The 21,176-nt window shown below is 37.7% G+C and overlaps 3 non-coding genes across 3 annotated transcripts; 1 reads left to right on the top strand and 2 right to left on the bottom strand.

The window, feature by feature from the left end:
* Window positions 1–5,152: 5,152 nt before the first annotated feature.
* Trnah-gug lies at window positions 5,153–5,224 on the bottom strand. The gene has a single exon. It is a non-coding gene; the product is annotated as a tRNA-His (tRNA).
* Window positions 5,225–7,521: 2,297 nt separating this feature from the next.
* On the bottom strand, window positions 7,522–7,593 carry Trnah-gug. The gene has a single exon. It is a non-coding gene; the product is annotated as a tRNA-His (tRNA).
* Window positions 7,594–14,559: 6,966 nt separating this feature from the next.
* On the top strand, window positions 14,560–14,641 carry Trnas-aga. The gene has a single exon. It is a non-coding gene; the product is annotated as a tRNA-Ser (tRNA).
* Window positions 14,642–21,176: the final 6,535 nt, after the last annotated feature.

Raw genomic sequence — 21,176 nt, 5'->3', positions numbered from 1 at the left:
GTCCCATCGTCCTGCACCTGTGTGAGCCCACTCCGTCATAATATCATAATAACTTTACCGCAAAGCCATTGTTTGTCACCTTAAGCGAATTATTTGGACAAAAGGCACTTTGGATCGGCTCTAAGTGCGAAAAATGAGATGTGACACCGATCTTTATGGTCCAATAGGCTGGTACGTAGCTGTGAAATAGACACGTAAAATAGAATAAAACGACAAGGAATACTACATTTGAGAAAGCAGTTAAATCAAATGAGAAAACACTGAAGTATTCGAAATACCTCCACTTCATAAATTGATTAATGCTTTGACGGCTTGATACTTCGTGAATTTAACAATTTTCGGGCTTTTCAACAGCCCATAACAGCGGTGGACATCTCCAAAGGAATCTCGATCTAAGGCTAAGAAGCCTTTTGGTCTCCTCATTGGTTCATTTCTTTCTATATGGGTGCTGGGGTTTACTCTGTTCGAATATCACTGAGACTCTCATTGTACCTTTATCTTCCTCCGGTCGTAGCCCACTAATCTCCTGAGTTCTTGATTCTGATGTCTCGAACATGTTTTCAGCTCACTTCTAAATAAATTCTTCTCCCTGCCAACATTTCTTAGGTTTCTGGCTGTCCATTGATCTCTTTCACTATTTTTGTCCACATTTCCATATTCACACTGTCTAATTCCTCCCCCTTAACAATACACTGCCAGCTAAGAATGGGACCTACGGTAATAATGTTGAATGAAATTTTCCTCGCATGCTAATGAACGTCAATCGGGTCCGACAATATTTCAGCAAATTTCTATGCCGCGTTATTCCTAATCAAAATAGCTCATAAAGCCTCAAATTGCTGGTTTACAGTTATAGCCTTCTGCGCCACACAAGCTCGGAGGTCAACTGTTTGCATTCGAAATCAGTAATGGAGCACCATTGGCGATCTTAGGTGGTCATCATTGTTGTATGCCGTTACCGAGAATAAACCTACAAAAAGATTGAAAAAAAATAAAAATCGGTGCTATCAAACCCTAGTTTCTTAGGGCTACTTGCGACTATGTGTGCCCTCCTGTGAATGAAGACACCAAGCCGTGATCTACAGATCCTTCCACACTCCGGGCGTGGATAGTCACCAACCAGATTTGGCCGCCGCTGTATTCTTCTTGAGTCTCCATTATAACTGTGGACCAAAGACCTCCACTGTGATCTATCTAACGCTAGTTGTTCCCAGTTATGACTGGCATTAACTGATTTAAGGGATTGATGTAGCATATCGTTAAACCACTTATTCTGGCCTCCTGGTTTCCGAGCTCCCTCTGTTAATTTGCCATACAGAGCTATTTTAGGTTTTGTGTCTTGCATCCTCAGAATGTGGCCGCTCTATCTGAGTCGGGCTCTCGTTACTTGAGTCTCAATTGTTGTACAACTCGCGAGTTGTAAGACTTCTGCATTCGAGACTTTGTGGAACCATCTGATGTGCATTATCTGTCTTGGATGACGTTGTTGCGTTTGTTCAAGCTGTTTAATATGTCTCCTGTAGGGTGTCCAGCTTTCGCTTCCGTAAAGAAGCGTTGTGAGGACCACTGCTTTGTAAACAGCTGTCTTGGTCTTCAGATTGAGGTCGTGATTTTGAGTAATGGAGCCCCATTGGCGATCTCAAGTGGTAGTTCTTCGGAAAGCTCCATAAACACACCTTAGTCAATGGATTTTACCCTTCAGCATTGTTTGTCCATTACTCCATTGGACAAGCGTCAACGATCTATCAGTATGTCCCAGGTGCCTCAGGAACCATCTTATGAGAATTGGTCTAGCAGAAACAGTCGAGTACAAATTCTGTGGGGAGAAGGAAGAAACCCCACTTGTTGAAGGAATGCTTTTGTACGAGAAACTTGTTAAGTAACCTCCATGAAGCCAACCTAGATTCTGGATATCAATAGAACACTGGAACTGTCGAACTGGAAGGCGAGCTGAGGACCATGTAGATGGGGGCACAGTGCGTTGCATCCATCCTCGAAATTTACATCAGAAATAAGCCTCAGATATCTCTTGTTTATCTGGCATTGCCAAATTGGAGCATTATTTGATTCTAAGTCATGCATTAGATCGCTCATGCTCAATGCTTGCTTCCCAATTCCCAAAATGCATTTTATTCTGAGGAACAATGTTATTTTCATATTTTTGACAGAAATGGCTATTCATGAAGGCGCGGATAGTGAAACGTATCACACCCTAACTGTAAGACGTTGTAGGCACAATAGGTAGGAGTTTGAACGGTCGTTTCCAATGATGTAACTGCATGAATGGGATGATACAGTATCCTGTTTCTCGAAACAATAAACATGGAAACCCACCTTCACAAATTCCATTGATTTCAATGTCACCGAGACGTATTTATATAAAGTATAAAATCGCAGTTCCCGTCTCATAAAGTTGCACTCTGTGTATCGTCATGATTAAAAACGTAACAGGCTGAATCACCGGGGCAATAAATCAATGCAAAATAGCGAGCAGATCAGATAAATATTACGTGGCCGTGCTCATATTGTTGAAATCGCGATTTGCCATTGCTATCTCGGCCGTCGGAAGGCCTAAAAACGAAAGTCAATGTGAAGGACGCAGATGTAACGAAAGAAAATGAAATTGTCTTTACATATTTAATACCGGCGCGGTGGTGGTATCGTAAATAAAACATCAAGGCGAATTCAGCTTTGTCTATCGGTTATAGGGAATTGAACGTGAATAATTGGCTGATTAGAATGGAATAACTTCAGGTTTAGAATATCGGCAGCATTTCTTCACGTTTTAGCGTGTAGCACGTAAAAGTGTTTGATTTTGTCGGTACAAAAAGGCAAAGGAATGGACCCTCCTTCGATTGTGGAGTAGACGTCATACAAATTCTCGGCATATACTTACTGTAAATCGACATACATTCCATAGATATGTATGATCCACCTGAACGTAGAAGAACCTTTGGAAAATAAATTTTAAGAGTGCGGCCAATTGTTATGACTTGATATTCCACGGAGATGCTTCAATCACAGCCGTATATACAGGTTATTTCGGGCCATTTCTTGTTGCATATGTTACGGCTAAAGATAGGTGTGAACATAAACTTAAGATTAGCCGGCTAAACTTAGATTTAGCTTCGGGTATTGGCTAATGTTAGTTTCTTCTATCTTTAGCCGGCTAAACTTAAGTGTAACCACATCCCATCGGATTAAAATGTACAAGTCTTGATGGGCGCAAATTTTCGGCAATTATAAAAGAATGTAAAGAAATAGTAATACGAGCATAATCAAACTATTAATGCAATGGATTTTTTGTATGAATTTCACATATTTTAATAGCAGAAAAGCATTCTGTTAAGCAGTTGAGAAATGGGAGAATGAACATATATTTGTTTCAACTGTGTTTCAACGAATTCTTATTGACGAATCTGAAAATCTAAACGATTGATGACAAAATTCGAGAATAGCTATTTTCAGTGTGAGGGAAAACTGTAGTGTTAATGATTATTTTTCATCTTGTTATTATTCATAATTTGAGGGGAATTGAATGAGCAAAAGGAGAGAATGAAGACGAGAATGTTGCCGCGAACTTCTTCATCAAAATACCAAAGGTCAAATTCTAGAAAAATATAAGTAGAAGTACCCAATCTTGTTTGTAGTTAACCGGACTATTTGGCTGATAAGCTTTACGATGAATGCACTTGTATCCACCGGGATGATTCATCAAGGGTGGCAAATTTTTAACAAAATCAGCTAGAGAAAGTGTTTTTAACTATGTTCATGTTCATAGTTTTTTTTTGTTCTTTTTTGCGAAAGAATTGGTTCGAAAGAAATTGCAACTTTAGAAATATAGTTCCTATTTCGTAATTTTTCCATAACCCCAATTATTGAATGGTAGGGAAAATATACTTTGTTAATAGGAAGAATTTTCTATGTCTAATATCTCATTTCCTTGTGGGGTCATATTATGGTTTTTCACAAATTGGGCTTGATTTGAAGAGCATTAATCTCCTAAACAATACAATCCCAATATATTCCATGCTTTTTTGCATATTTCAATTCTAAAAATTTAAACACAAAAGTGGCCGTGTGCGTTCGTTCTCTCCCATCCGACCATTCATGATACATCACCTGTCCGCGTGTCCATCGAATACATTTTTAGCCGTTCCGTTTTGGGTAATGTGCACATTAGCCGGCTAAAGATGAAATACCCTGACGCAGATGAATATTTTATCGAACTTTAGCCGATCCTGGAATATAAACCTAAGTTTAGCCGGCTAATCTTAAGTTTATGCACACACCTATCTTTAGCCGTAACACATACATACCCTGAAGAGACGGTTGTGCTTCAAGCTTCAATGGTTTTTCAGTTTGGCTCTCAACTGTCTGGCCGGTGGCCTCTTTTTCCTCTGAAGATAAAACAACTAATTCCGCGGCTAATGGTAAAGTTGAACGTCATTGTGCATTGTTTTTAATTTTACCTTGCTTCCGTCACGTCGATTTGATAGAATTCCGTGTCTTCTGAAAACCACATCGTTGCTTACTGGTAAGTTGGTACCCAACAGAAATAGTAATTACCTTAAACGAGCAAAATCGGCTACTTGCTTACGCGATCAGATCGGTTGGTTCACTTGCTGACTGCTATCGAACGCAATAGATCAAGCCCCTGAACGTAGCAACATTCGGAGTAATTAGCATAAGCCAGACGGCATAATTTCCTCATCAATAATCGAATACGGCCACTCTTGGCGACATAACACAGCCAGCCGGCGTATAGACACACCAACAACAGCCATTTCTCTCTGGACCCATAGAGAGCATGCTTGTGGGACATATTTCACCAGCTGAAGAAACGAGCATGACTCCGGTTGTCTTCAGCGTTTCGCACCTCGTGTTCTACTGCGAATAAAAGTGATTTGTCGATGGTAGGATCACAGTTGTTTCGTTTTATCAACTTCTTGATCTTGTTCGTCATTTGGTGGAAATTGTCCCAACTGCTCGGTGTCATGTACGAAATCTATCTGGCGCAATGCAAATAATTCCACCAGTTCTTGATAATTTTTATGAGTCTAGTACAGCGAGATATAGGATATACCTGTTGCAGTGAAAATGATCACTGTACACTAAAAAGAATCGCTTCACCGTGACAATGCTTTCACATTGCCGTGACCAGGATTCGAACCTGGGTTACTACGGCCACAACGTAGGGTCCTAACCACTAGACGATCACGGCTACCGAAGCGTTGGGAGCTTAGGTATTGTTACGATATATAGCTGTTATAGTAAACTCACGCAAAAAAATATACATACATAGCAGGAATTGCCAATAATAAATGTGAAAACTTGAGTGATACAGCTGCCATTTCATGAACTTAAAATATATATTATCTTCTACAAAACTTTCAAGACTACACCTTCGAGTTACGAAACATTATATTGAGAAAAACTATGGTACTTTTATTGCCAATTGAGCATAGTAACGGAAGTTCTGTAGCTTTGCCATATCTTTGTTTTTTTTTATTTGAAGTCGTGGAAACCACCAAGAGTCACTGATCCCAGTTGATGGAGAAAAATCTACTTTTCCCCTTGTAAAATAATTTTTCCAGTGTGGGATTAATTCATGTGAATTCTTTTTATCTTGTGACGGGAAAAGAATGAATCATTCGCAGTTTCATCCATACATATTGCCGCTCTGAACAATGCCATTTCCATTATCGCTATATGCAGTAATATTGGAGTGGCTGAGCCCACAGATGAACTTTTTCAATGACCCTTGGATGTCGTGCTGCACCTCTTGAGGTGCAGAACAAATAAACACCATTCAAAACCCGAAATAATTGTAGGGCGACCCACGCTGAAAGAAACATTGCTCTGGGCCTTAAAGAGGAGACAGCCACCCGCATCTACATCCGTCTGCACATCTTCTTACCTCTTCAGGGGCGTATCAGATGAGCAGATAAGGATGGTGAGATGACGGCCTACATCGCGAATACAGCGTGTGCCGAAAGTGGCCTTCGAGTTTCATCGTCCATCTGGTGAACTAATTGTTACTTTCTGTATTTCGTACCTTTGTTTTGCGAAGGTCAAAGTTTGAATTTAAGGGTGTGTATATTTCTGCAATAACTCGATTCAGAGTTTTCCCATTGGAGGGTAAAGTTTTCAGGAAAAATATGTGACGAAATGAGAGTTGCAGTTTTACTTTGTAGCACTTCTCTGAGATAGAAAAAAGGGAAGCTCCTCGAAAAGCACAATTCTGATAGTCCCCTGTGGAAGAACAAGTGGTACGTTATTTCCTCAGGGTACTGTTTTAGGGTAGCATTTATCTCAATCAAATGCTTAGCTTAGCTTTGGTTGGAACAGATGACATTGTGGTCCATAAATGGAGTTGAAAGATATTCCAGGAGTGGATCTTAATAGAGCCATCTCATCGGAAAGACAGAGGTGCTGAAATATTTGTATTTTTTGTCTTTTGAGTCTCCGCTGGAAGAATCATACTAAAAGACAGACTGTTACCTCTCTTCTGTACAAATTCTGCATGTGAGATATCTGAAAGTTCTGTTTTTCTCTTGGTTCAGTCTTCTGAATGTAAAAACTGTTTGTTAGGTTGTTGTAGATATGTGTTACAGTGGAAATGGGTTTTCGCAGGAAAGATTACTGAAAATATTGCTATTTAAATCAGATATGTTATTTACAAAGGCTTTATTGTTAATTCCCTGGTAGCCCTATTTTTTCAAGATCTTTCTGTCAACCAGCAAAAGTGTTCAATGCTTTTTCAACAAAATTATTTAGTAGATACCACATACTGATACTAAAATGATGCATTAAGTCATTTGTTATTCATTATATTGATACTAATTCTACTTATTGCATTCCTATTTGAAGATGCCGTTCAGAAATTGGAGATGACACTTGGAAATGAGAAACTCCAAAACTAGTCATACACATAATATACGTATCAATCCATACGCCACTGTCAGAATCAACCGCCCACACCTTTGTAAATCAACATTGGAATTGGGATACATATTTTATTTATTATAGCCGTCCAGTTGTCGACGTTTTGGTACTCCTTAATAAACTTGTAAGAGAGAGGCCGCCGTACGACCAGGTACAACCAGAAGATGCCCATGAGTTTATGTATTTGTATAAATATAATTTATACACGTTTCGCCTGTACAAGGCCTCGTTATGTTAGCAGAGCCAAAGAACAAATCTCTATAGAGCCTCCGTCTCGACAAGTACCAGTATATTCAGAGTTATGATGGCAACCGACAAGTTTGTAGTATTCTGTTTTTTTTTTGTTTATTATATGTTCTCTTTATTAAGACTTTCCTCCACGATATCGAGCTCGATTTTAGCATTGGAAAGCACACGATATGAAGCATCTGATCTGATAAAAGGGAATGAAAATTGGTCCTCGGATTTTCCATCAGATCTTCATCTAGGTTTTACTCATGAAGTATGATACTCAATATTTTTCATTTCGGAAGTTATAAAAAGTACAGCTCCACCGTGACAATGCTTTCACATTGCCGTGACCAGGATTCGAACCTGGGTTACTACGGCCACAACGTAGGGTCCTAACCACTAGACGATCACGGCTACTGGAGCACTGATTAAGTGAAAGAATATAACCATAATTGGTTTTTGCATTCCTTATACTCTTGAATCTGAGGTAAGCTCCTGAAGTTATCCAAGCGTAGTAGATTGTAAGCATCGGTTAAGTAGCAACCCACTCTGAATTACTACGGCTGAAATCTATCGCAGCTTATACAAAAGTGGATTTTTTCATTTATTTTTTTAGGTGTACTATTATATCCCACATGGAATTCATCTGACAAGAAAAATTACGGAGATGTACGAGGATGTATCGATATCTACTTGGTTCTATGCATAAAAAAAATATTGCGTTACCATAGCTACGAACAATAACTCATTAGAAGTCAGTGTGAAGTTTGAGGTCAAAAAAGTGAACCAGATTTAGGCAATAAATTAAAAGAAAGAATATGTCCACCGAAATTGTGAAAATCGAAAAATTGGAGTATCGAGCCATCATCAAGTACCTGTATTTGAAAGGGTTAAGAGATAAGCAGAATTACGAAGATATGCTGAATACCCTTGCTGATCAATGTCCTTCGTAGGCGACCGTGAAAAATTGGACTGCAACCTCAGAAGAGGTGAATTTTCAATTGAAAATGATGACCGATCGGGAAGGCCAGTTTCTGTGTCAGTCCCCGACAATTTCGATGCAGTTTATGACATGATTATATCAGACCGTCGAATTGGGCTAAAACGGATATCTGAAGCACTGAATATTTCATACGAACGCGTTCATCATATAGTTCACGTCGATTTGGACATGAGAAAAATTGCTGCAAAATAGATCCCCAAATGTTTGAATGTTGACCAGAAGCGTGCAAGGGTAGAAGAATCGCTTTCGTTCTGTGCTCGATTTGAAAACCATGTAGACTTCTTAAGCCGAATTGTTACTATGGATGAGACGTGGGTACATTTCTACGATCCAGAAACAAAGCAACAATCGCTGGAATGGCGACACTCCAAGACCTAAGAAGTTTCGTGTCGAAAAATCTGCTGGAAAGGTTCTTGCTTCAGTTTCTTGGGATTGCCATTGAGTAATCACGATTGATTTTCTGAATAAGGGTAGAACAATAACCGGAGGTTACTATTCGACATAACTGACCAATCTACGGGAAAAAATTAAGTATAAAAGACGCAGAAAGCTATCCAAAGTTGTTTTATTTTTGCAGGACAACGCCCCTACACACAAATATGTTGCTATGCAAAAAATTCGTGATTTAGGGTTTGAATTACTAAAACACCCCCCCTTATTCACCAGATTTGGCTCCATCCGACTATCATCTCTTTCTTCAACTGAAAAAAAAGTTTAAAAAGTAAATTTTCTTCCAACGAGGAGGTAGTAAAAGCTGTGGAGGTCTGGATTGCAGAGCTAGAAAGAACATTTTTTCTGAAAGGTCTAGAGACGTTGCAGATCTGCTCTAATAAATGTATCCAATCAAGAGGAGAATATGTCGAGTAATAAAATATTTTGACATTGAAATTTTGTTTGGTTCTATAGTAGGCTGAGAACTTTTCAATTTATCATCGTATATCACAAAAATGTACATTCTCTCTGGGCAACTGCTTATCGCGAAAAACATAATCAGTCTCCGTCACTTTGACATTCGTTAGCAATAACGTCACATTGACTTCTACCATACTACATGACGTTATTGCTGACGAATGACAAAGTGACATACGACTTTTATGTTTATCAAGGCATTCTGGTGATGCGCAAAATACCCTGTTTGTTCTTTTTCGATTCGAGAGTCACATAACTGAAAATAATGCGACGACAGTATTCGCCGACAAGAAACAGCAGCTGCGGACGACCAGCAGCGCGATGAAAAATTGCCGACGAAAAACCATATTTTCTCACCCCTACACCAAAACACATCGGCCGATATATCCTCCGACAGGTCGAGGGGACACTTCTCGAGATCGCCGATCTCGGAGAGATAAAATATCGTACATCAGAAAATTAACCGAAGAATGTCCGAGACACAGGCGGAGGTGCCCCAACCTCTGCCGTTTGGCTTTTCACAGGCCTAGAAACACAGCCGTCCGTCAGAAACCCCGCGGGTGGTAAGCACCTGTCCGAGAGCCAAAAACTGGCTTCAACAGACCCGCGCCGCGTATCCCTTTCGTATAAGAAGACGCGGAGTTTGTGTGTGGAAATACGAGGAGAATTTTTGATTTCGATGCGCTGAACAGTGAATGAGAGCCGCAGCAGCCAAACCGGAAGCATAGCAGAATTTGTTACATTTTTATTACTTACAATTTATTACACCAGCTCCCAATTTCACTACACTCGCCATTTTCCAGTTATGCCTGTTTGGTTTAAGCTCTATTTGAAGCTACACCACTCAGTTCTAACTGTTGAAGTATGTATACTCCATTCACTTCTATTTTAGCACTCGGTTGGCCATGGAAATTTGACACATTTCACTCTGTAAAGTACGAAAATGTGGGGTTCTGACGCTTGTCGAAACATTTTTGGGTTTTAAATCAACGCTATGTTGTCTGTTCTACGTAAAAGTTTCTGTTATTACGTATTTTATCACAATGTCGAATCTCTTCGGAAAATATGTGACGAACATGATTGAAGTTCATACAAACTGATTGAAGGCATACCAAATCCAGTTATTTGCATGGAAAATACAAGAGATCAGTATAATATCATAATATGCATTAGCTTGAGGAGAGTTAATGTTCGTTATCTTCTTTGGCTAAACTTTGAATACGTGACATCAGTTGTAGATTTCAAAAATATTAACCCGAAGATGAAATGCATATGATGCAGTGGTTGGGAATGGGTATCTCCCGAAGGAATTAACAGATAATTACAAGAATGTCAAATTCTTCAACAAAAATCATCTTGTATCAATATAAGTAAAAGGAATTAAAGGAAGTTTCAAGTCAACATGAACTTCAGCTTTGAACAAAAATTTCACATGAATAAACAATTAACAGGACAATTGGAGCGTATTTTTGGCAGTTCATCTTAATACATTGATATAATAATCATAATTAGGTATTTATTGATACCTTAAGACTTTTACAATGTATAGGACAAGTCGAATGAAAAATAGAAAAATCAGTTTTCGGGAACTTATTCTACGATGACATTCATCGAAAATCCTGTAGTAAACTTTTCGCATTAATTCACTCAAACATGGGTCTCCCAATAGAAGGAAATTCTTCGTCATCCTCTTCATTCACCACAATCTTTCTGATTGTGGAAATATTCAGCTGAAATATAAGTCGTTTAGATTCAGATGGAACATTATATAAATTCTCTTACATTGAATATGTTTGCTGCCGTCTGACGTATTGTGGATTTTAGAATATAAGGGTATAACTATTTGAATGAGTGGACCTGAATTCTAAATAGCACTTCCTGAAAATCTGTCTCTTTTTTCAATCACTTTCGACATTTTCGTAATAAAAATTGATATTAGTTGTGGCAACGGCATTATGACATTAACGACATTTCATGAGTGCCAAGCTTACTCCGTTCTAGTTACAAAAACTTGAGAAAATTATTTCATGGCCAACCGACTGCTAAAATAAATGTGAATGGAATATAATTGTGATAGTGGAATGGGATTTGGACTGAAATTTATATGAAACTACCTAACACAGCAGACTCTATACTGCCATAGTGAGGAAATATTCAGAAATTGGAAGTAAAATGAGAGATAAAAAAATAAAGTTATTTAAAACTTTTCATCGAAAATATTTATACATTTAATACATATAATATTATGTACATTTTCCATTTGAAATAAACCTTAACTCTTCCATTGCACTGCCTCTTTGAAAACAACATTTTTCGTTTTCTCGGTTGAATAAACAGACAATTTTGCGTGTTTGTCAACAGAAACAGGTTACATACAATTGACCGTGTGAAAATCATAGATTTTCAAGATTAGATCTGCATACACTCAAGGGTGTAATTGCGAATGCAATTCTCATATGATTTGATGACCATACATTACATAATACAGGTGGTTTGGTGTCATCTTCCAATCAATATTTAATCGAGTGATCTACCCTTTTCGTGGATCGATGGACCAAAGGTGTATAGGTTTTACTGCATACATTTCCATCAGAGAAAAAATACTGCACTATACATAAAAGTCACCAGTATCTAACTCAGAGATTCCCATCTTACTTGTAGATAAGAGTACGTTACACTTTCAGTTACAAACATCCGATGAGAATCTGAACAGGTTTACCAGCGTTGGTCGATAGACAACACTTTTTCTCAAATCTGTCACAGCTACTCCGTCAAAGTAGTAAGAAGTTTTTCTCTCCGAGAACTGGTAGATGAAATCCGTTGCAGCATTCACCTATATCAAGTTCAATACAGGATCGGGTGGATCTATGATAAACTAGGGTGTCGTTCCGGTTTAAACAGCTTCCATTCTCCCGTTTTTCCTAACGGTCAGTTTCTTGAGATGAAAGGCCGCTATATCATCCCTAGAGTAATCTGGACGCTCATCTCGGGTTTCTAGCGCCGTTGCCAGATCTGCGAGGAGTTTCCCGCAGAGTGGCCACTCGAAGAAAACCTACTCTTGGAATCTACTGAGAAGATTGATTCATACAATGATGGGTTGAAGATCCAACGAGAGTTCTTGACAATAATCATTATGACATGATATAGGAGAATCGTGAATACAGGACTTTGAGTTTTGAGAGCAGGTTGAACAGAAAAAAAGACTATTTCTTACATCATTTGACAGTTTTAGTAACAAGACAACAATAAATAATTTGCAATATACATGCAAAAATATTAATCTGAAGATCACTGTTTGGTACATACCAAACAAAAAAACTTTTCTCACGTTTTGATCAATGTAAGTACATACCTACATTGATCAAAACGTGAGAAAAGTTTTCGGAGATGAGTTCATTTTTCTCCTTCTTGATGCTTGAAACTTGTCGTTTTCCCCCTAGAGCTTAAGTCAGATACGACCCGGCAACACAGCCAAATATCAACAGGGTGAGACGTCTGGACCAACGGTCATCCCAGTGGTCCATTATGCGATTCCCCCACATGAACATGTAGTTTTTGATCTAGGTGGGCACTCGGGTAGCTTACTTTCTTGTCTGACCGACCAAGCTATGATCGTTTCTTTAGGAAAACGCGGGGTTTTGGACGGGGATCCAAACAATGCTGCTGCTATGTCCGATCTTTCACGCATCATATAATATGGGCCGAAGAATGAAGAGGATCCGTGGAATTCAAACATGGGTCCAGTTGATAATAACTCGTCCGTTATTTATTGTGACATGTCTTGGATGAATTGAAACTTGAGGGGAGAGAAATAGCGATCGAATTAACTTGCTACTCTGATATGAAATCTCGGAAAATTTCGAAAGGGACCCTGAATATGTAGATAGTATTTTGTAGACTTTGAGCTCTACAAAAGGGTCCATTGACACAAGAATTAGTATGACTAGTTTTAGACATATGCATATTTTCTCTGATGCTGAGAAATCATCTCATTTTTCTAGAAACTGATGTCTTATGTCTAAAAGTATTACCCATCATGAATGATATTGAGCATAAAAGCATAAAAATCTTTGAATGGGTCTCAATTTGTAGAAATGCCAGTCAAGAATCTAAGATTCTCAATAAAGTTAAATTTTATCATAAATTCCAATATTGTACAAGGTTTACAAGAGCATTCTTGCTGTATCTTCAGAAAAGTCCTTTTATAAGATCTGGATATTCATTTATACAAATAAGATTGAACTTCTGACTTTTGTAAAGTTTTGATGCTGCTGTTGTATAGTACAGCCATTTTAGGAAAATCCAATAGCACCATGTGAAATGACAATTAGCTCGAAAATTTGTTCGACACCTAAATCAACATCTGATACTTCCCAGCCAACAACACAAATGTCATAACGCATCCCCATATCGCGTTTTTCGATTTTTCATTGTGATATATCAGACTGCACCATCTTTCTACTGTACAATAGGGAATCTGGAAGGAGTGCCTGAACGCACGTACTTGCTTTGTGATGCCCCCAACCCACCCAGGAAGTCCTCCTTTTATTTCATTCAGCGCTACGACTGAGGCGCTAACACAAAAGTGCCAAACGCAATTGTAACTTCGAATATTGAAAGAAACTTCCTTCTCGACCTTTTCAACTCATTTTTTATCGCCCCGCTCGATATAAGTCGAGATTCTTTGGAATTAAAAAAAAAATAATGGACGGTACTTGTGTGACGCGTCAGGAGAGCTTGATGTGGGTGGAGTGCTCTTGGCTTAGCTCCTTTGCTTCTTCGAGACACCATTACATTATACGTCTATACTTTCCTTAAGTTCCTTAGAAATGGATGCAACATTTTCAGTTTTGAATAGAGAAATTAGTATCCTGGGGGTTTTTCCAGTGAAACCTCTCTTTTGCATTAAGATCAGGTTATCTACCTATTTAAATAATCAGTCTGGTCCAAATTATTTCAACTGAATAATCTCAGTGAAAGTTATAGTGTCGAAATTTTTTGAAGGGTACTTTTCATCTTTGAATACTGCAAATAATGGTATCATTGAAAGTTAATCAACCACATCATCTGTCCTTTTATTTATGTCCAAGCTCAGTTTTGTCATACAATGGTGATGGCTACTTACTAGATTTTCGTATTACTTCTTGGTCGTTTGATCTATTTACTCTGTTACTAATGTATCCAAAATAGCATCAACTGTGAACTATGAATAGGAGTGATGGCTAAATCATAATTCCTGATTCCTGTCTCCTATTCTCTAACCGGTGTACTTCTTCTGAAGCTTCAATTGAACTCATTAAATTTCGTAGAACCTGCATATTATGGACCTAACCATGAAAAAAAGCCAAATATCCTAAAAGAATTAAACTATATTGATTGAATTTTTTTGAATTTTTTTTATGGAATTAAATTATTTTGTGATAATTGAAATGAAAGAATTTTTTGAACTCCACCATACATAGCAAGAAGCAGTCGTGGCCGAGCGGTTAAGGCGTCTGACTAGAAATCAGATTCCCTCTGGGAGCGTAGGTTCGAATCCTACCGACTGCGAAAATATAATCTTTTGCTTTTTATATCCCACATATAAATGAGCCAATTAATATTTTAGCAGGTCAGAATATCCTTGAATTGCTAATATTCAAATATTTAGATGGAAAAATTATCTTCTTGTGAAATTTGTTGCTTTCCTGATGAGCGTTTAGTTGGTATAGACAACCCTGATATAAGAATTGAAATCCTATTGCTCAATCAACAAATTGAGCTAGAGTTAAGTACATTTCATTCGTAAACATATTCAAGCTCATGATTTCAATCATCCTGGGTGTATAAATATGTTTTTTTTTCATTGATATGCTTCTCTATTGTTAATTATCAAAATTAGCCAATTTACACCCGAAACGTTATCAAGTAATGCGGGAAAAAATGCCCGGATGGATTTTTGTCTCTTCATTCGTCGAAATTTCGAAACATTGAATGAAAACCTCAGAGCGAGTTCTTGATTAATTGAATTATATAACCACGATACCTATTTTATTTTCAAACGAAATGATCTGATGGCTCGTAACATTAAATTCGCCACATCAGATTATAACACCTGAAGAATTCTCCGCAACCTCACACAAAAACTACATATAAGAGATTGCTCCAGAAACCCATGTTAAGAGAACTGACATCAAACCACTTCCAAATCATTTGCAGACAAACAGTTCCAAATCCGGTGTAGGTTTTTCTATACGGGAACCCCTCGGAAATTACATCATTAGGGCAGCTGTTGAACGCTATCCTTAATCGTAGATTGACAGGCGTTAATGTGTCAGATTAACCAGTAATATTTCCCTGAAATACACAGGACAAAGCCCTGAAACTATATCAGTTAATGTGATCATTCTGTTTGGCATTCGCAGGGCACTGTAAATCGAGCTTCTGTGTGATTGAAGTCTGATTAATTAGTTGCCTGGCGAATCAAAAAAAAAATTGGTCTGGAGATTCTATTCTATTCTATTCTATGAAGATTATTTAACTCATCCTAGATCTAAATGTGATCCATATTCTGAAAGAGCAACTTCAAGACTATACTTCATTCAGATTTATTTTAGCAGTCGGTTGGCCATGAAATAATTTTCTCAAGTTTTTGGAACTAGAACGGAGTAAGGTTGGCACTCACGAAATGTCGTTAATGTCATAAGGTTTTTGCACAACTTATATCAATTTTTATTACGAAAATGCCGAAAGTGATTGAAAAAAGAGACGGGGCTTCAGGAGGTGCTATTTAGAATTCAGGTCCGCTCATTCAAATAGTTATACCCTGATATTCTAAAATCCACAATACGTCAGACGGTAGCGAACATATTCAATGTAAGACAATTTATATAATGTTTCATCTGAATCTAAACGACTTATATTTCAGCTGGATATCTCCACAATCAGAAAGATTGTGAATGAAGAGGATGACAAAGAATTTCTTTCTATTGGGAGACCCAAAAAAGTGGTGGCATTTGAGAATTTTATGTATGAGTGAATTAATGCGAAAATTTTACTACAGGATTTTCGATAAATGTCATCGGAGAATAAGTTCCCTAAAAAGGATTTTTCTATTTCTCATTTGACTTGTCCTATACATTGTAAATGTCTTAAGGTACTAATAAATACCTAATTATTATTATTACATCAATGTATTAAGATCAATAGTCACAAATACGCGCAAGTTGCCCTGTTACTTGTTTATCCATGTGAAATTTTTGTTCAAAGGTGAAGTTCATCTTAACTTGAAACTTCCTTCAATTCCTTTTACTTATATTGATGCAAGATGATTGTTGTTGAAGAATTCAACATTCTTGTAATTATCTGCTAATTCCTTCGGGAGATACCCATTCCCAACCACTGCATCATATGCATTTCATCTTCGGGTTAATATTTTTGAAATCTACAAATGATGTAAGCCAAAGAAGATAACGAACGTTAACCCTCCTCAAGCTAGTGCATATTATGATATTATACTGATCTCGTGTGTTTTCCATGCAAATAACTGGATTTGGTATGCCTTCAATCAGTTTGTATAAACGTCAATTATGTTCGTCACATATTTTCCGAAGAGATTCGACATTGTGATAAAATACGTAATAACAGAAACTTTTACGTAGAACGGGCAACATAGCGTATATTTAAAACCCAAAAATGTTTTGACAAGCTTCCTAACCCCACATTTTCGTACTATACAGAGTGAAATGTGTCATATTTCCATGGCCAACCGACTGCTATATATAAAAGTGAATGAAGTATACATATATAATTATTTTGAAATTTTATTTCGAACGTTACAATTCGTGTATAAATTGAACATCCACCTTGTATAGGTAATTAGGAATTTTCAAAACACAGGCTACAGGCTACTACTCTAAAATTGAACGAACCGTCATAAAAAAACCCTCCCCTCGAAGAGCATCAGTTCTTATTGGAAAGGTATCAAGTGAAATGGTTATTAAACATAAGTTATATGCAGGGATGTAGCGCGGTAACCCCCATTCGTATTATGGTATATCCGTAACTTTATATTTTCATTGAAATCTCGGCTTTTTCCCATTTCACCCCGATTTGATGGCCCCGCATAGCGGGCAGCTGCGCCTTAGTAATTGCTTTTAAAATCGACGTTTAGTCGGTTTTTATAACAATGTATCCGACAGGAGCACGTAAAAATTCAACAATAATCTCCTCTTTAATGCCACATTGTTACCGAATACCGTAAGTGTGCGGAAGCTTTCGCACCAGGAAGTAACAGGATGTACGGGGTGTCCCTGAAACGTGACACTACACATATATTTTGATGTACTTATTGATTTTGACGAAATTCGTGAATTTCTAATTCGAATATCTACAGGTAGAATGCCTTTCTAATTTGTCCTCCAAAATAAAGTTTTCACATGAAGATCCTTCCTCAGAAATTTACGAGGATATATTGATATCTCTAGTTAGCCTAGACCAGTTCCATGCATAAAAAAAATATTGCGTTACCATAGCAACGAACAACAACTCATTAGAAGTGTCAGTGTGAAGTTTGAGACCAAAAAACTAACCAGAGTTATGCAATAAATTAAAAGAAAGAAGATGTCCACCGAAATTGTGAAAATCGAAAAATTGGAGTATCGAGCCATCATCAAGTACCTGTATTTAAAAGGGTTAAAAGGTAAGCAGATTCACAAAGATATGCTTAATACCCTTAGTGATCAATGTCGTTCGTTTGCGACCGTGAAAAATTGGACTGCGAGCTTCAAAGGAGGTGAATTTTCTATTGAAGATGATGACCGATCGGGAAGGCCAGATTTTGTGTCAGTCCCCGAAAATATCCATGCAGTTCATGACATGATTTTATCAGACCGTCCAATTTGGGCTAAAACGCATATCTGAAGCAATGAATATTTCATACGAACGCGTTCATCATATAGTTCACGTCAACTTGGACATGAGAAAAATTGCTGCAAAATGAATCCCCAAATGTTTGAATGTTGACCAAAAGCGTGCAAGGGTAGAAGCATCGCGTTCGATCTGTGCTCGATTTGAAAACGATTTAGACTTAGACCGAATTGTTACTATCGATGAGGGTACATTTCTATGATCCAGAAACAAAGCAACAATCGATGGAATGCCGACACTCTGATTCTCCAAGACCTAAGAAGTTTCGTGTCAAAAAATCTGCTGAAAAAGTTCTTGCTTCAGTTTTTTGAGATTGCCATGGAGTAATCATGATTGATTTTGGATAAGGGTAGAGCAATAACCGGAGATTACTATTCGATATTACTTACCACTCTACGGGAAAAAATTAAAGTGAAAAGACGCGAAAAGCTATCCAAAGGTGTTTTGTTTTTGCTGGACAACGCCCCTGCATAAAAATCTCATGAATCTCATGTTGCCAGGCAAAAAATTCATGATTTAGGGTTGAATTACTAGTACACCCACCTTATTCAACAGATTTGACTCCATCCGTCTATCATTTCTTTCCTCAACTGAAAAGAAGTATAAAAGGTCGTAAATTTTCTTCCAACGAGGAGGTAATAAAATGTTGAGTAATAAAATATTTTGACAATGATATTTTGTTTGGTCCTGTAGTAGGCTAAGAATTTTTCAATACATCCTCGTATTTGATATCGAAATTTCCAGACCAAACTGAAAATGAGATTGTTTCCATTCTTCGCATCCTACGATACAATCTAGCAGAGCAACTACCTACATCCAGGGTAATATTGAATAAGCGGAGAAATCTCCGACATCAGCAGACTAACAATTCCTAGTTAGTGGAGACATAAGTGGTCCGAAACTACTCATCTGTTCGAATAACGCCGAATCAGCTCCGCATCGTCGGGCAACCCTTTTCTACGAGCTCGGATAAAAACTCCCGAGTCCAATTTCTCCGATTGAACTTGGTTTGTGCCATTTCGGGACCTTAAAAACCCCCGATAAAGGCGAGAGGGAAGCTTCCATCCGGGTTTCACGAGTGACTATAGGAATTCTAAACACGTACTCGCCATTCCTCCAGCAAGGTCTCCAGAAACGATCCAAGACGGCTATGTTGCCAAGCCAAAAAGGAAAAATCACATATGTACTTCATCGACTGTCATGTGTCATGTGTATCAACAATATTGAAATAGGAAGATTTGAAGGAAATAATTGTTATAGGTGGTCGATTTGAAAACGATGTAGACTTCTTAAACAAAATTTTTACTATGGATGAGACTTGGGTACATTTCTACGATCCAGAAACAGAGCAACAATCGATGGAATGGCTACACTCTGGTTCTCCAAGACCTAAGAAATTTCGTGTCCAAAAATCTGTTGGAAAAGTTCTTGCTTCAGTTTATGGGATTGCCATGGAGTAATCATGATTGATTTTTTTTATGGGGGTAGAACAATAACCGGAGATTACTATTCGATATTACTGACCACTTTACGGGAAAAAATTAAAGAGAAAAGACGCGGAAAGCTACCCAAAGGTGTTTTGTTCTTGCAGGACAACACCCCTGCACACAAATCTCATGTTGTCATGCAAAAAATTCGTGAATTAGGGTTTGAATTACTAGAACATCCCCCTTATTCACCAGATTTGGCTTCATCCGATTATCATCTCTCTCCTCAACTGAAAAAAAGTTTAAAAGGTCGCAAATTTTCTTTCAACGAGGAGGTAATAAGAGCTGTGGAGGTCTGGTTCGCAGAGCAAGAAGAACCATTTTTTTTTAAAGGTCTAGAGACATTGCAGGTTCTCTGTAATAAATCTATCAAATTAAGAAGAGAATATGTTGAGTAATAAAATATTTTGAAGTTGAAATTTTGTTTGGTTCTATATTCTATCTTTTTCGAAGGTTTTCATGGTTTTCCATCAGAAAATCTCGTGATTTTCCGGTAGATCTGACAACGAGGCGCGAAAACGTCGCCGGACTTCGTCCTGGTTTTCCGGCTCATCCCCGCGTCTTAGCTAGAGGTCTCCAATTTTGTTTCCAGTAGCAGTAGCCAATAAAACAGGTTGACCATGTCGCCGATGATGTAAAATCCCAGGACGGGTTTCCGTTTTATCAGTTCTAATCCGCTGGACAGCTATGCCGGTCGATTTTTTCAGCTCATGCCAATAACTAATCAATGCCTGTAATTTTCTGGAAATAATTGCGCCGCGACCACTCAGGCTGTAATTTTATATTTTGTTTGTAGCTACTAGGCACACAAATTGCTGGTCTATAACCGTGGAACGGTGGTTAGAATTTTTTGTTCTTTTAGTTTGGTATCAATTTTGAAACAAGACCATGTATCGTATAATTATTGTCGAACTGGTTTTTCATTCGGTCAATTACACAATTCATTACTTTTCGGCTCTAATAAAGAGGTTACATACCTACGCACATGTCCATCGGTGCATGTTTAGAGTCCCAAGACTATCTCAGGGTTTTCTACTACTCAAATTGATACAATCAAACTTCAAATATTTATACCTCCATTTTTCAATATTTTTTTGGAATACAGGATGGGGATCTGTACCTACAACGATCTCAACGAATTGACAGAAATAAAATATACAGTTTAGAATTGTTCATTTAAGGCCCGGTACTTTCAAGTGCGAATAAATAAATTTATTCGATAGATAAGTCTTATTCTTAGGATAAGTAAAAATGCTGTCTTTTCACTTTCAGATAGTGTTATTCATCGAATAAATTCGTCATAGAAACTTAATAATAAGAGTTTATTTGACATAGATCGAATGTCGGTACGTCATTATTGATAGAATTTTTTAGATTCGTGATATATGGTCATTCTTTGTGTGATTTTCACGAAATATTTACGTTCTAGTTGGAATTATGACAATTTCTACAATGCGGTGTCTAATTTTACATTAACCAGTGAAAAGTAGTATACCGTGTTTTCATAGAATTGTTAGTCGTCAAATAATTTCATCTGAAAGCACCGAAACAAGGTATACTTCAGATAGGAAATTATTTGACAGATACTTATTGACAGTGAATAAAATATATTCGAAGGTGAAAGTACCGGGCGTAAGTGAAAAAGATGGTATTGCAATATTAATAATAATGATGTGTTATGGTCAAGGTGG

The sequence above is a fragment of the Coccinella septempunctata genome, chromosome 4, assembly GCF_907165205.1.
Source record: "Coccinella septempunctata chromosome 4, icCocSept1.1, whole genome shotgun sequence".
Taxonomy (NCBI): domain Eukaryota; kingdom Metazoa; phylum Arthropoda; class Insecta; order Coleoptera; family Coccinellidae; genus Coccinella; species Coccinella septempunctata.
Note: the sequence above shows the minus strand (reverse complement) of the source record. Positions and strands in the feature narration are given on the sequence as shown.